Raw genomic sequence first — 13,057 nt, forward strand, 5'->3', positions numbered from 1 at the left:
ATGTACAGTAACTTGATTGCCCTTCAAACTCTAAACCAGGGTTTTGCGCAATCAATTATTTTTGCAATGGCTTGACTATTATCACGGTTTGTGATAATAATGTGGATTTCGAGAATTCCAACCTGTTGCTATGTAATCTCTCCTCAAGAGAATCAATAGTACTTCCACATCTACGATTTCTCCAGGAGGAATTTTGGGATTGCCTTATGACTCAACTAGTGGCAACTATAAGATCCTTATTATTCACGATGTCAAATATAGTGGTGAATTAGATGATTACCAACTACCTAATGAAATTCTTGCACTGAAAAGTGGTCTCGGGAGAGAAACTGATAAACATCCTTGTGGCATTAAGAATGTGTTGTCTGGGATGCATTCTTTGGCATTTGCACACAAGGCATTTCAAAACAAATTATTTTGTGTTTTCATTTAGATTTAGTATTTCAAATTAAGTGAACAGAGAATTATTGTTGCCTGATTTTTCCATTATCATGTTAGAACCTCTTGATTCTTATTAGGTTATGTTTTGATCGCACATTTTTTAGGTTTCAATTACTAAAGCTGTCAGATTGCTTTTTTCATGTTCTCAGAGAGAAACAGCACGAGCTTTTTATTTGCTAAGAAAAGAAGTGGTTAAACCCCCTTCTCCTTTTCATACTATTCTTTGTCTAGTTTTTAATACTGATTGCTTCGAGTAATGCACTGTTTATTCTTAGTTCTGTGGAACGACCTCATAGCTGGATTGATAATTAATACTCTGAATCAATCAATTCAAAATTTGCTGATTAGAGCTGTTTATCAGAAAATATGATTAATTTTGTGAACAAATTGAAGTTTCTATTACGAATAGTGATTTGTTTGTCTTTTGTTGAATTTTTTTCACGGCTCTACACATAATTTGATAAGCCAAAGAATTTTTTCATGTTTAAAAATACAAATAACCAACATATTAACTAATCGATTACGATAAATTGAATAGAATTTCGCAGGGTTATTTTTTCTGCACTACCCCAACCTGACATGAGCATGAAACGGGTACAAGATCAGACTTTTTAGTTTAATTTTGGAATACACTTTTGTGACTACTACTGTTGTAACACTAATTTTGTTTAGTGTAAAGGCTAAAACTCAAAAAACTTCAGTTTTGTGTTTCTCCCTTCTTGTTGCTTCCACATGTCACAAAGAAGTTCAAACAAAAACCCAAAGCTCAAACCTTTTGCTTGTGTTGGCAACAATGGCATTTGGCTTTTTCTCCCCCATTCTCTTTCTTCTTTTCTTGTTCTTTTACTCTTTACTCTATCCTTTTCCCTAACTGTCACCGCTTGTAGACAAAAGACCCAACTCAGCATTCTCTGGCTTTTTTCTAAAGCTCAGTTTCTCAATAAAGGAACAAACTTTTGCTATTTTTGAGGTCAGTCAGTACTAGTTACATGCTTAGCTTATTTTTCTTGAATTCCAGGTTCTTTTTTGCTGCTTGTTTTCTTTTCCAATCCTAAGCTATTTGATGTAAGTGTGATCACTTGATGTTTGCTTAATGCTGGTTCAATGTTCTGTATTTTTGTTCTTGTACATGGTTAATCTTTTTGGAAATCAGTAAACCCATTTCTTTTTTAAGTGTTTTTGTTCTAGTCACGTGCTTAGCTTGTTTTTCTTGAATTCTGGGTTCTTTTTAGCTGCTTGTAAGTGTGAGCACTTGATGTCTTCTCAATGCTGGTTCAATGTTGTGTGTTTTTATTCTTGTACATGATTAATCTTTGAAAATCAGCAAACCCTATTTCATTTTTCACTTGGGTTTGGGCTTCATTGTTGTTTTTCATTGTGAATTTGATCCTTGGTTGGTAATTCTTGAAAAAAATTATCTGTTCTTAGTAGCTTAGCTGCTGAGAGTTTTTTAGAATTAAGGTTGGTTTATCTTTGGATAAGCACAATTCTGTCTGTGTTTCATTTTGGGGTTGTGGTTTGATGCTATTTTTTTCATTTTTTATATGACCATTAGGAGCTAATTGTTGGAAAAATCTGTTCTTTGTATCTGATGTTTTTTGTTCCAATCATTTATGTTTGTTTGATCGGGTCCTAAATTGTAACAGAACTTAGGAGGATTATGTTTGCTCATGATTCTTTAGCCTAAACTGATTCTATGTTTCTGGAAGAGGGTATTTAGAACTGGGCAATTTTTCGATTAATCCAAACTGTTTCTCTGTGGCATTAGGATGGATACAGATGGTCATGTATTTAGTTCGTGGGAAGAGCAGGTTGTTTCTCAGGGGAAGGGCCGTCGTGTTGTGCACTACTACTTGGAAGGATACCTCAGGGGAGTTAATCCTTGTTGTAGTGGGTACTGAAGGAAGCTCAAGGAACATGCTATATGTTGTCTCAGAGGATTATTTGGATGCTTTTGGGCATACAAGTACCATAAATTCTGACACAAAGTGGCGTACAAGAAAAGGCGTAGTGGAATGGCTGACAGTTTTGATTTCAAAGCATCACCAATCACCACCTATTTCAAGTATGTATAGTCATGTTGCAGTCTAAGATTTCAGTTACATGTGATTTGCAGTATTTATTGACATACATGTACATCAAATTCTCTCATTTCTAGTATTTAGCATTTCCTGAAGAAGTTGATCATAGAATATTGGCTGCTGGCTACACCCGATCAATCTAGAGATGGCAGATGTCTTGTGATCATGTCTAAAAGCAACTATGTTCAAGTTCTGTGAATGACCAAACTTTATCAAGTTGATGGGTTGATATCAGTCTCACTTTTTGTGAACTATTCATTTGCTACAGTGCTTTGCTAATCTAATTTGAAGATGAAAAATCCCTTTTTGATGAGTTTGTAGATGAAAGAATCTTACGCTTTGACAGGAAAGAAACTAAATTATGTCGTGATTATTGTTTCCATAAAGAAGCCTCCCTCCCATGGGTTTTTTTGGGGATAGAGCAGTGGGAGATGGTGAAAAGTTATTGCCAGTTCCATTTTTATTTTGTGATTTTTGTTCCCGATTTCAGTTTTCCAGGCACAAACTGAATTTTCAATTTAGTTGTGCATCTGGATTTTACCTAGAGTGGTGTACTGATATGGTAGTTCTTTGTATCACAGAAATGGATAATTCTTGTTTGAAGAATAAATGAGAACTTCTCCTCCTAAGTTTTTACTTCAGTATGCTTTGTTTTTGCAAGGAAAGTATACTTTGTGTTCCTTGTTCTAACCACAGTCTCCTGTGTGTTGTTGTACTTGTAAACGTGCAGGCACAAGTTTATGGTTTAGTATAATATTTTGAGTCATTCAGTCCTAAAGCCTAAATTACTATGTGATTCGGACTTCAACTGTTCCGTTTAATAGTTGAAACACATAACTTATGTAGAACAATGGAGGGGGGGGGGCACACAGAGAGGCATCAGTGAAAACATGCTACAGTCAGTTGAATGCAACAAATGGAATGATGATACCTTGGCCCTGGAAGGTGGTCTGGAATACAACCCCCCCCCCCCCCCAAAAAAAAAAAAAGTTAAGAGTTTCCCTTGGACAGCCCTCCATAATGCTATCTTAACCTGAGAAAAAGAGGCATTCCAGTGGTGAACATGTGTTTTATGTGCCAAAACAATTTATTGACGCTAAACCACTTGCTATTGCATTGCCCTGAGGTAGCTGACCTTTGACTATGTTTTTGGCCATTTTTGGAATTAGCTGGACAACCACCCTCAACCTAAAACTAGCAGTTGAAAGTTGGAATTCATGAAAAGTGACAAAACCATCAACAAGATCTGGCAGATGATCCTAGCTTGCATTTTTTGGTGTTTATAGACAGAAAGAAACAAAAAGTGTCATGATGGGACTTCAACTCCCAATTGCTCTCTTAGATCTAAGTGTTTGTTGAATCTTTATAGCTGGAGCAACCTTTTCCTTGTTCAAGAATAGTCGCCATAATTTCCCAGGACAATGAATGAATAAGTGACTGTTATTTTCCCTAGCAGCTCCGCACAAAAAGCATCTAGAACACAATTGAAATTCCCTTCTTTGAGCTTTATCCTGTGAGAGGTAATCATTTCTTTCTACGAGCCAAGAAAAGCACACCACCTTAAAAGGACCTTTCACAATGTATTTTGTCCCGCCCTTGTTGAGAGGCTCTTGTGTACTCTCTTCACCAGGCAATAGACAAATAGTCATACAGATTATGGGTTTCCTCACTATCATTACATAACAAATATGACGTGATTAGTTTTCAAGAGTATGGCCTAGTGGTAGCAATGAATTGTAAGATTTGTAATATTCGATGAATATGAGAAGATTAAGGGTGAACATTGTTCATCTTTTTACGATTAAATTATCCAATTAATTGATATTTGTTAGTCTTTTTAGGTTATACTTCTTACTATCTAACTAAGACAACTGGTCTACTATTCAATCTTTTCAATTTAAATTTTTTCCCTATTATATAAACGGTATTCATCATGTTTGCTTAATTTTTGGTGTCAAAAATAAAGAAATACATTCCCTATTGTCAAGCAAAAATGATGATCGTAAGCTATGTCCTCCATCACGATCTCGGATGAAAATATCCATGGAATTGTGTTCCGTGTAAAATGTATATCATCTCTGTTTTTAACCAAAGACTCATGTTAAGCTCCGTATCGAAACCTTGTGGTATTAGGAGTAAAGCATCCCGAGGTTGGCGCATCTCATTGAGCATGGAGAAGCATTAGGAACCCTAATTTTTTTCTTCAAAGTTGTTTCTTTTTCCGTCCCCCGTCCCGACATAGCGTTTCCCTTCCCCTTCTTCATTGATTTAGGTGATTATCAAAATGTGTAGGGAGACTAGAGAAGAAGATTGCTTAAAGCAAATTTACATTTTGTAAGTGAAACATGTAATAATCAGTTGGATTAGAAGCAATTGCTTATGGATCAAATACACCAATTTTTGAACTTGGAGTGCCAAGATACATTATTACCTATCACATCACACAACATAGGGACCAAGAACCGGATGTACTCACATTACTTAACTGCTTGGACTCTTCATTTTCGGTGTTGCACCCATGTCGACATGGTATGGGTGTGGGCAAAGTTGCACGGACTCTCTACTTCTGATGCTGCACCCGTGTTGGATTCTTCAAAAATACAATGCTTTTGTAGAAACCAACACGCATCCATTGATATTTTTGAAAAGTCCGAGCAACATAGGGTGTGAGTGTGAGACTGGTCAACTAATTTTGGATACTTGACCAAAATAAACGGAGGAATTCGAGATAGATACAATGATTTCTATAATCAAAACAAAAGCTAAGGTGAAATTGAATAAAATGAGTTCCTTGTATATAGAAATTTCTGTTAGTGCTTTTCCTTATATCTCCTTCTAGAAATCTCCTTTTTGATCAATAACTTTTCCTTATAACACCTTGTAAGATTTCCATTTAATGCCTCATAATTTGAAACTAAAACTCTACTTTAGATATTTGAATTACTTAAGCCAAATCCCCGCACCCGTATTTGTACTTAGATCAATGTCCCTAAATTTTAAAATTTAGATCATGAAGGATCCAACCTCTAGATCTGCACCCGTATCGAACAGTTGCACGCAAGTCCAAACCACTTAGATGTTGGAGCGCAATTCTTATCGTCTATTGGTTTTGTTGTTATTCATATATAGCAGCCAACATAAAAATTTGCACATCCTTACATTTTAAGTTTAGAATCATATTTTAATCATTGTGTTAGGAAACTCCTTTTCTTTTGATGTCATTAACATCATGAGAGAAATTCTTTTTTTAGTGAGTTGACATATTTTCTATCTTAAATAACTTAAAGAAAGTTTCACATGAGCTATTTTAAGAAGATCCACGACAATCTTACTTCATGCTTCACAATTTGATTTGTTATCATGATTAAGAAGCTCCTTATGTCTAGGTTTTTTTTTTTTGAGAAGGTAACAACTTGTATTCTATTCCAAAACAAAAAATCAGAACCTGCCACAACAAATTACAGGTTCCTAATTACAATTGTGGAGAGTAGCAGGAAGATCTTCAATCCTATAGCAAAATTTACAAGATTCTGGATCTTCCATGTACTCTTGTTTACACCAAAAAAGAAACAAAACTAAGCAGTTCATCTTAATCTTCTGGATGAAATTACTCTTGTTTTGGAAGCATCTGAGATTTCTTTCTTTCAACACAGACCATCAAGTATAAGCTGAAATCATTTTCCATCTCTCTTTATGCCCAGTAATGCTTGCATAACTGCTCCATATCTTCCGAGTCTGGGTAACTTTCCTAGGCATAACCCATTTCATGCCCTTCAGATTGATAAAAACATTCTACAAATTGTTGGTTATTCTACAGTGAAGGAGAAGATGGTTGACAGTCTCTACTTCTTCTTCACCACATAGGAGGCACCTAGGATTCAGTTGCATATTTCTTTTCATCAGATTTTCCTGGGTCAAAACTGCATGCTTAGTAAGGTGCCAAGTAAAACTAGACACTTTGTAGGGGATTTTAGTTTTCCATATCAGCTTCCATGGCCACCCATTCCTTTGACTGGTACAAGGATTAAACTTATTGTAGGCTTTTCTAACATTGAAATTGTCTTGATCGTGATCATGCCATCCCAAACTATCCTGTGCATCAGTGGTTCCTTTGAACTGCCCCCAAGACCTTGTAAAACTCCACCACCCTTTGGATCTCCCAGTCATTTAGAGGTTTTCTAAAATTGAGATGCCACCCTTGGTTTGACCACATCTCTGCCACAGTGTCCCTTTGTTGTTGGTTTAGGGTGAAGATATCCGGAAACAAGGTTTTTAAAGATCCTTGTTCTAGCCATCTATCTTCCCAAAAAGAGGTTTTCCTACTATTACCCAATTTAATACTGTAGTTTCCTCTGAGCTTTGGCCAATGGTTTCTGATGACTCTCCAAAGGCTTGATCCATAAGTGCTAGTGTCCATTTTAGTTATCCTGAGATCCTTCATTTCATGTTTGGCCTGTATTACATCTTTCCACATAGCTACTTCATCATAAGGCACTGGTTTTGGATTTTTAAATACCATCTCCCAATCCCTCCTTCCTGTTTACTCTCGATCAAAGTATCCCACTTAACCAAGTGGTTACACTATTTCCTTCCCACGGGAAGTTCCTCCTCAAAGCACCAAGTCTGTCAATAACACCATCAGGAATAGAGAAAAGTGACATCATATAGGTAGGCATAGAGTCCAAAACACTGTTGATGAGAGTTAATCTTCCTCCTAAAGAAAGGTATCGACTCTTCCAATTCACCAACCTTTTTCACATTTTTCAATCACCCCATTTCAGATACCTATAGATTTGCTTTTGGCTCCCAAGGGCATCCTTAAGTATGTAGTTAGTAGATCTCTTGTCCTTCCGCCCAAAATCCTAGCCAGAAAGGGTAAATCAGGGACTGCATTTACTAGATAGAAGAAACTCTTGTTCTAATTAATGTGAACCAGAGTTAGCTTCAAAAAGAACAAAGATTACCCTTAAAATCTTGAGTTAAAATCTTGAGTTGGTTCCTGTTTGCATCACATAAGACAGGGGTGTCATCTGCATATTGTAAGTGAGTAATTTCCTAATCAGCCCCCACAATATTGGATACCCTAAAACCTCTCAGCCACAACTTTTCTTGAACAATTTTCAACATATCATTTAGCCCTTCCATAGCGATAATAAAAAGAAAGGGAGATGATGGGTCTCTTTGTCTTAAACCTCTCTGTGAAGAGAGCAAACTTGTAGGAGAGCCATTTATTAGCACTGAGAATTTCACGGTGCTGATACAAAACTTCATCCATCTTAACCATCTACCTCCAAAACCCCTTTTAGAAAGAGTCTCCAACAGGAACTTCCAATTGAGGTGGTCATAAGCTATAGTATAAACGGTGAAGGAGAATCCTAATAGGGAAAAGTTACTATTTTTAATACACAATTTTATGAATGTATTAATATCATATGGGAACTCTGCGTATGTGAGTTGTTCCATACATCTCCGGTTCCAAACCCGGATAAACAAGAAGATCCAACTAGGGTTTTACTAGGTGGAGGACCAGTTAAAAATTCATCCCAAATAAATCCTTTGAATATTGGATTCAGGTCTGTATAGAGGTGAATTGATATATAGCATTCATATAGTTGATTCAACTAGGTCATTTCCTTCTTTTCTTCGAGAAAAAGCATAAAAGAAGGGGGTAAGCTCATAAAACATGGTCTTATCTCTAGTTCATCTTCGAGTTGCCAGTGTCAGTAAGCTTTTATTGTGGGGTGAGAGGGAAACTCCGAGGCAGAGCCAGGATTTTAAGTTTGTGGGTCTGGGATTCTAGTCCTTCTAAGTTATTGGTTTCTGAATTAATAATTTGTACATAGTCAATGAATATTTTAACGCAAATCTAGAGTTTGGACCAAAGGTATTGGGTTCGACCAAACCTGTAACCAAAACTTTAATTCCTCCCTTGGAGGGAGTTTCCATCAATACTTAGATACTAGAAGGGCTTATACTATTTTAGTGAATGTTTTGGACATAAATATGTGAAATTCGTAAAAAAAGAAAGAAGGTAGTATTTGAAAAAAAGTTGAAAAGTGGTAATTGGAAATTTAAGCTATATTTGGACGTCAATACAACTTGGGAAAATGTCGAATTTTTATGAGTGATTTGGAGTGAAAGTGTGAAAACATGTATATTCTAACAATTCTATGTCCAAACATGATTTCGGAATACAATTTCAAGAGAAAGTGAAAATTATTCACGGCCAAACAGGCCCTTAAAAGACTTGGACGGGACAATGTTTGAAAGAATAGCTAAAGGGGAAACTTCAAGCTCTTAATTAGTTTAGGCGCTAACATTGCCTTTTACTTTTTTGATGAATATCTATCTTCCTGCTGCTGATTCTTTCTTAAGTCTGCATGCGATATGATGGAAAATGTTTTCCATTGAAGTATTAGATTACTTGAATATTTACCTGTGCATAGAATCATATCATTTATCATATATATATATATATATATATATATATAAAGAGAACCTTAGGCCCGCCTACATGGCGCCATCACAAACCAGGATTCCCTGTTAATTTATTTATTTCCTAAACAAGCCTTCCCCTTTCATGAAGAGTTACGACTTTTATGAAAAGTTGCGACTTTTATGAAAAGTTGCGACTTTAATGAAGAGTTGAGACTTTAATGAAGAGTTGCGACTTTTATGAAGAGTTGCGACTTTTATGAAAAGTTGCGACTTTTATGAAAAGTTGTGACTTTTATGAAAGGTTGTGACCTTTTCGAAGGGTTGCAACTTTTCAAAATAGTTGTAACCTTTCTGATAAGACAATATAAACATTTGTTCACACTACCCTTTGTTGTCTATAAATAGAGGAATTTCCTCTCATTTTAAAATAACGAAAATTCTGAACCTCCTGTTCTTCTTCTTCTTCTTCTTCTTCTTCTTCACAATTAAATATAAATATTTGTGTACTTTGCTCCTGTTGAGTGGCTCACTGACACCATTGCTTATGTTACAGATCCTGGTATGTATTTTTACAATCATTAATTTATTCTTATATTATTAAGGATAAATGATAAGATGTAATAATTTTCATTTTGCTTTACATTATTAATGTTTGTTACTATGTATCTTGTATGTAAGATAAAATAGTGTTTTAGTTTTAATGCCCGATAGGTTTTAAGTATTATTTTATCAATTCCGTGACATTAAATTCCCGCGCGAAGCACGGGTAATTTTACTAGTTTGAGTATAATTAAGGGTGGGACTTTGTAATACCAGAATGCCCACAGAATTGTGTTATACAAAAATTCCTGTTTCCATGTGTTTTACTGCACTTGTGGTACACACAAAATAAATACAACTGTTACTTAGTATCTTAGTATTCTCAATGTTGTATCTAACCTTCTGAGTCCATCTTTCCTCTATATTCAGTTTAATAGTGTTTGCGGAGGGATCGAGTGAGTCCATCTTTCCTCTATATTCAGTTTAATAGTGTTTGCGGAGGGATCGAGGTAAAAGTTTTAACAATTGAAAAAGAGAAACAAAGAAATCGAGATAAGACTTTCCTACTAACGTATGTCATCCTTGTTTTCTCCTGATAAAAGTCTAGAATGTATATCTTTCTTTTTCCTGATACAGTCGATTTTAGCTCTTTGACATAAAAGGGAAAGGGGGTTTACAGTTCTCGGACTTATGTTTAATCAGTTCTTGCTCTAGTTAATTGGCGAGATAACCGATGACATCTTTCCTTTATATTCAGTTTTCATAGTGTTTGCGGACAGACTGAGGTAAAAGTTTTAACAACTGAAAAGGGAAACAAAGAAATCGAGATAAGAGTTTCCTACTGCACTATGCCATCCTTGTTTTCCCCTGATAAAAGTCTAGAATGTATATCTTTCTTTTTCCTGATACAGTCGATTTTAGCTCTTTGACATAAAAGGGAAAGGGGGTTTACAATTCTCAGCGTTTTGTTTAATCAGTTCTTGCTCTTGTTAATTGGCAAGATAACCGATGAAGAATGTATGGTTTTAATGCTATTCTCCTTTCTTTTTAGTCTTTTCTGTGGGTATCACATAAAAATTGATGGCATCCTTGCTCTAATGTATCTCACCTCTTTTCAACTTCCATTGTGAATGAGAAAGGGGCTAAACGCTAGAAAATGATCCTTGAGGTGCAACTCTTCCTTGGGTAAAGAGAAAGTCAGTTGGCCCTTAAGTTGGGTGGTGGGGGCAAGGGAGTTGAGGGTCTATCAAACACAGTCTATCTATCTTTACAAGGTAGAGTTAAGAACGGTGTGGGATTACACTGGTATGTTGTTGTTGTTGTTGTTGCAATGGGGGTGTTTTATATAGCGTTCAACGAATAATAAAGTCATCCTTCTTAAAAAGGAAATAATAATGAGTCTGCCCTTTGCTTGTTACACCATTTTAGAATTTCATTTGAACAATTTTTATATCTTGATATTGCAAAGATCTATTGTTTAAATGTGCAGTATGCAGTTTGGATCTTCCTCTTATCTTTTTCATTTTCCCCTTATGCGTCTATATGTGATCCTTAATATCATGCATGTTTGGTAATCCTATTAATGTTGATTCATTTTTCGACTTCCTCTGTGTGCTTTGCTTTTAATTGACATTGGTGTATATGTTTTGTGCTGTGCTTTGATGTTCATGTAGATCCCAATTAATTACTAGCTAGTTTTAGAGTAGATTTTCTTTAAAGAACTGTAGGCCAGGTGGCTGAACTTTTTTGAATTAAATCCTCCAATTATAGCTCGGGATCATTTATACTAGCCTTTGGTTTGATGTACTTGGTAAATGTTGTCATAATATTGTTGCCATATTTCAGCAATGAATTCTTTGCTCTTCTTGATGGTTATATGCACATGAAGAATTTAAAGCTTATGTGCTCATAAAGATTAAGATTATAGATGATCTACCCCATAGCCAACTATGAATTTCTAGGCCTTAAACGTCCTTGTTTTAAGTTGAATCCTACTTATGATTTTTGAGTTGTTGATGCTCTATAAATTTGGATCTCTGTAGAAAGAATAATAAGCCTAGTAGTTATAAATTATTTTTATCTTAGCTTAAATATAATTCACATTATAGTAATTAGACTTCCCTTATCTTGTAGATACCCCAAGAAGAGAAACAAGAAGAAGTGCTTTGATGGCTGGTCACATATCTGATGATGTCTCAAAAAAGATAACCCAAGAAGATCCTTCAATGCAAGGACCTAGTGGGAGTAGAAGTGTCGGTGAGAGTGACCATTCTGGTATCAGAAAATCAATTCCAGGTAACCAGATAGCACAAGCCAAACCACCAACTTTCCCAAAGTTAAAAATAAAATATCCAAACATAGAACCAGTAGGAATTCAGCTTGTGGAGCCTCAATATAAGCAGTCTTTTGATGTTGGTGACAGCATAGAGTTTCTTTGCAACGATAGTGGCATGAAAGGCTGCTGGTTCAGGTGTAAAGTATTACAGGTATCACAAAAACGTATGAAAGTTCAATATAATGACATTCAGGATTGTGAAAGTCTTGAAAAGCTCGAGGTACCTTAACCACTGTGACTATAACTTATGATCTACTAGCGCATATTGACTGGTCTCCCTTCACCCTGTTTTCTCATCACCGTTGCTTGATTTATAGGAATGGATTCCTTCCTACAAAGTTGCAGTCTCTGATAAATTGGGCATGAGATGCACAGGACGCCTCACAGTTCGGCCCCTGCCTCTGGAGGATTCTTCTGACTGTTCTTTTGAACTAGGAGCTGCAGTTGATGCTTGGTGGTCTGACGGGTGGTGGGAAGGTGTTGTAACTGGATTTGATGTCTCTGGAAGCGATCATCTTCAGGTTTACTTCCCTGGTAAGAAATAGCAGTCCCCAAAAACTAAAAAGTTGCAATAGAAACAGAAAACAGGAAATAAAAGGAGAATTCTTACTTATTGGTTGATGCATAGCAACTTCTCATAAGGATAACTGAACTGCCAATGGATATAAAATTGGAGTCTCTTATTATTTTCAATTCTTACTTGAATTCATATGTCTAAGCTCAGCATTGTCATAAATTGGGCTTTATAACTCATCAGTTGAAATAGTTCTAAATAGTAGGCCTTGCTTCTAGCTAATTTGTTGTCCGTAAGTTCAAATGATCGATATAGGTCATGGACTGATTTGCCAATGTGTTTTTTCTTATCTGAATAATAGGCGAGAACATATTATTGGAGATCCAGAGGAGGAACGTGCGGACTTCAAGAGACTGGGTTGATGACAAATGGATTGAAGTTGAGTGAAAGAAAGACATAAAGTTGTTCATAGGCTCGAGTTTACCTTATGCATCCAGGTGCAGTATCAATGACCCGGAGAACTGCGAAAATCGGATGGCTCCCAGGCTTATGGCACCTGAAGACAACAAAATGGCTTCAACTTCCAAACACTCAGCAGAGAAGCAAGACACTGATGTGCTTAAACTGAAAAAACGATGGTATATTGATTTTCTTGCAGATAACAAGAACTGATTTCAGACAATTCTACAAGTGATAATGCTATCATCT

General features: G+C 36.0%; 1 pseudogene; it reads left to right on the top strand.

Annotated features, from left to right (window-relative positions):
• The first annotated feature begins 1,430 nt into the window (after nt 1–1,430).
• On the top strand, nt 1,431–13,021 carry LOC125835932 (uncharacterized; annotated as a pseudogene).
• Nucleotides 13,022–13,057: the final 36 nt, after the last annotated feature.

Source organism: Solanum verrucosum, unplaced genomic scaffold (assembly GCF_900185275.1).
Source record: "Solanum verrucosum unplaced genomic scaffold, falcon-dt-bn FXZP01000128.1, whole genome shotgun sequence".
NCBI classification, from domain to species: Eukaryota; Viridiplantae; Streptophyta; class Magnoliopsida; order Solanales; family Solanaceae; genus Solanum; species Solanum verrucosum.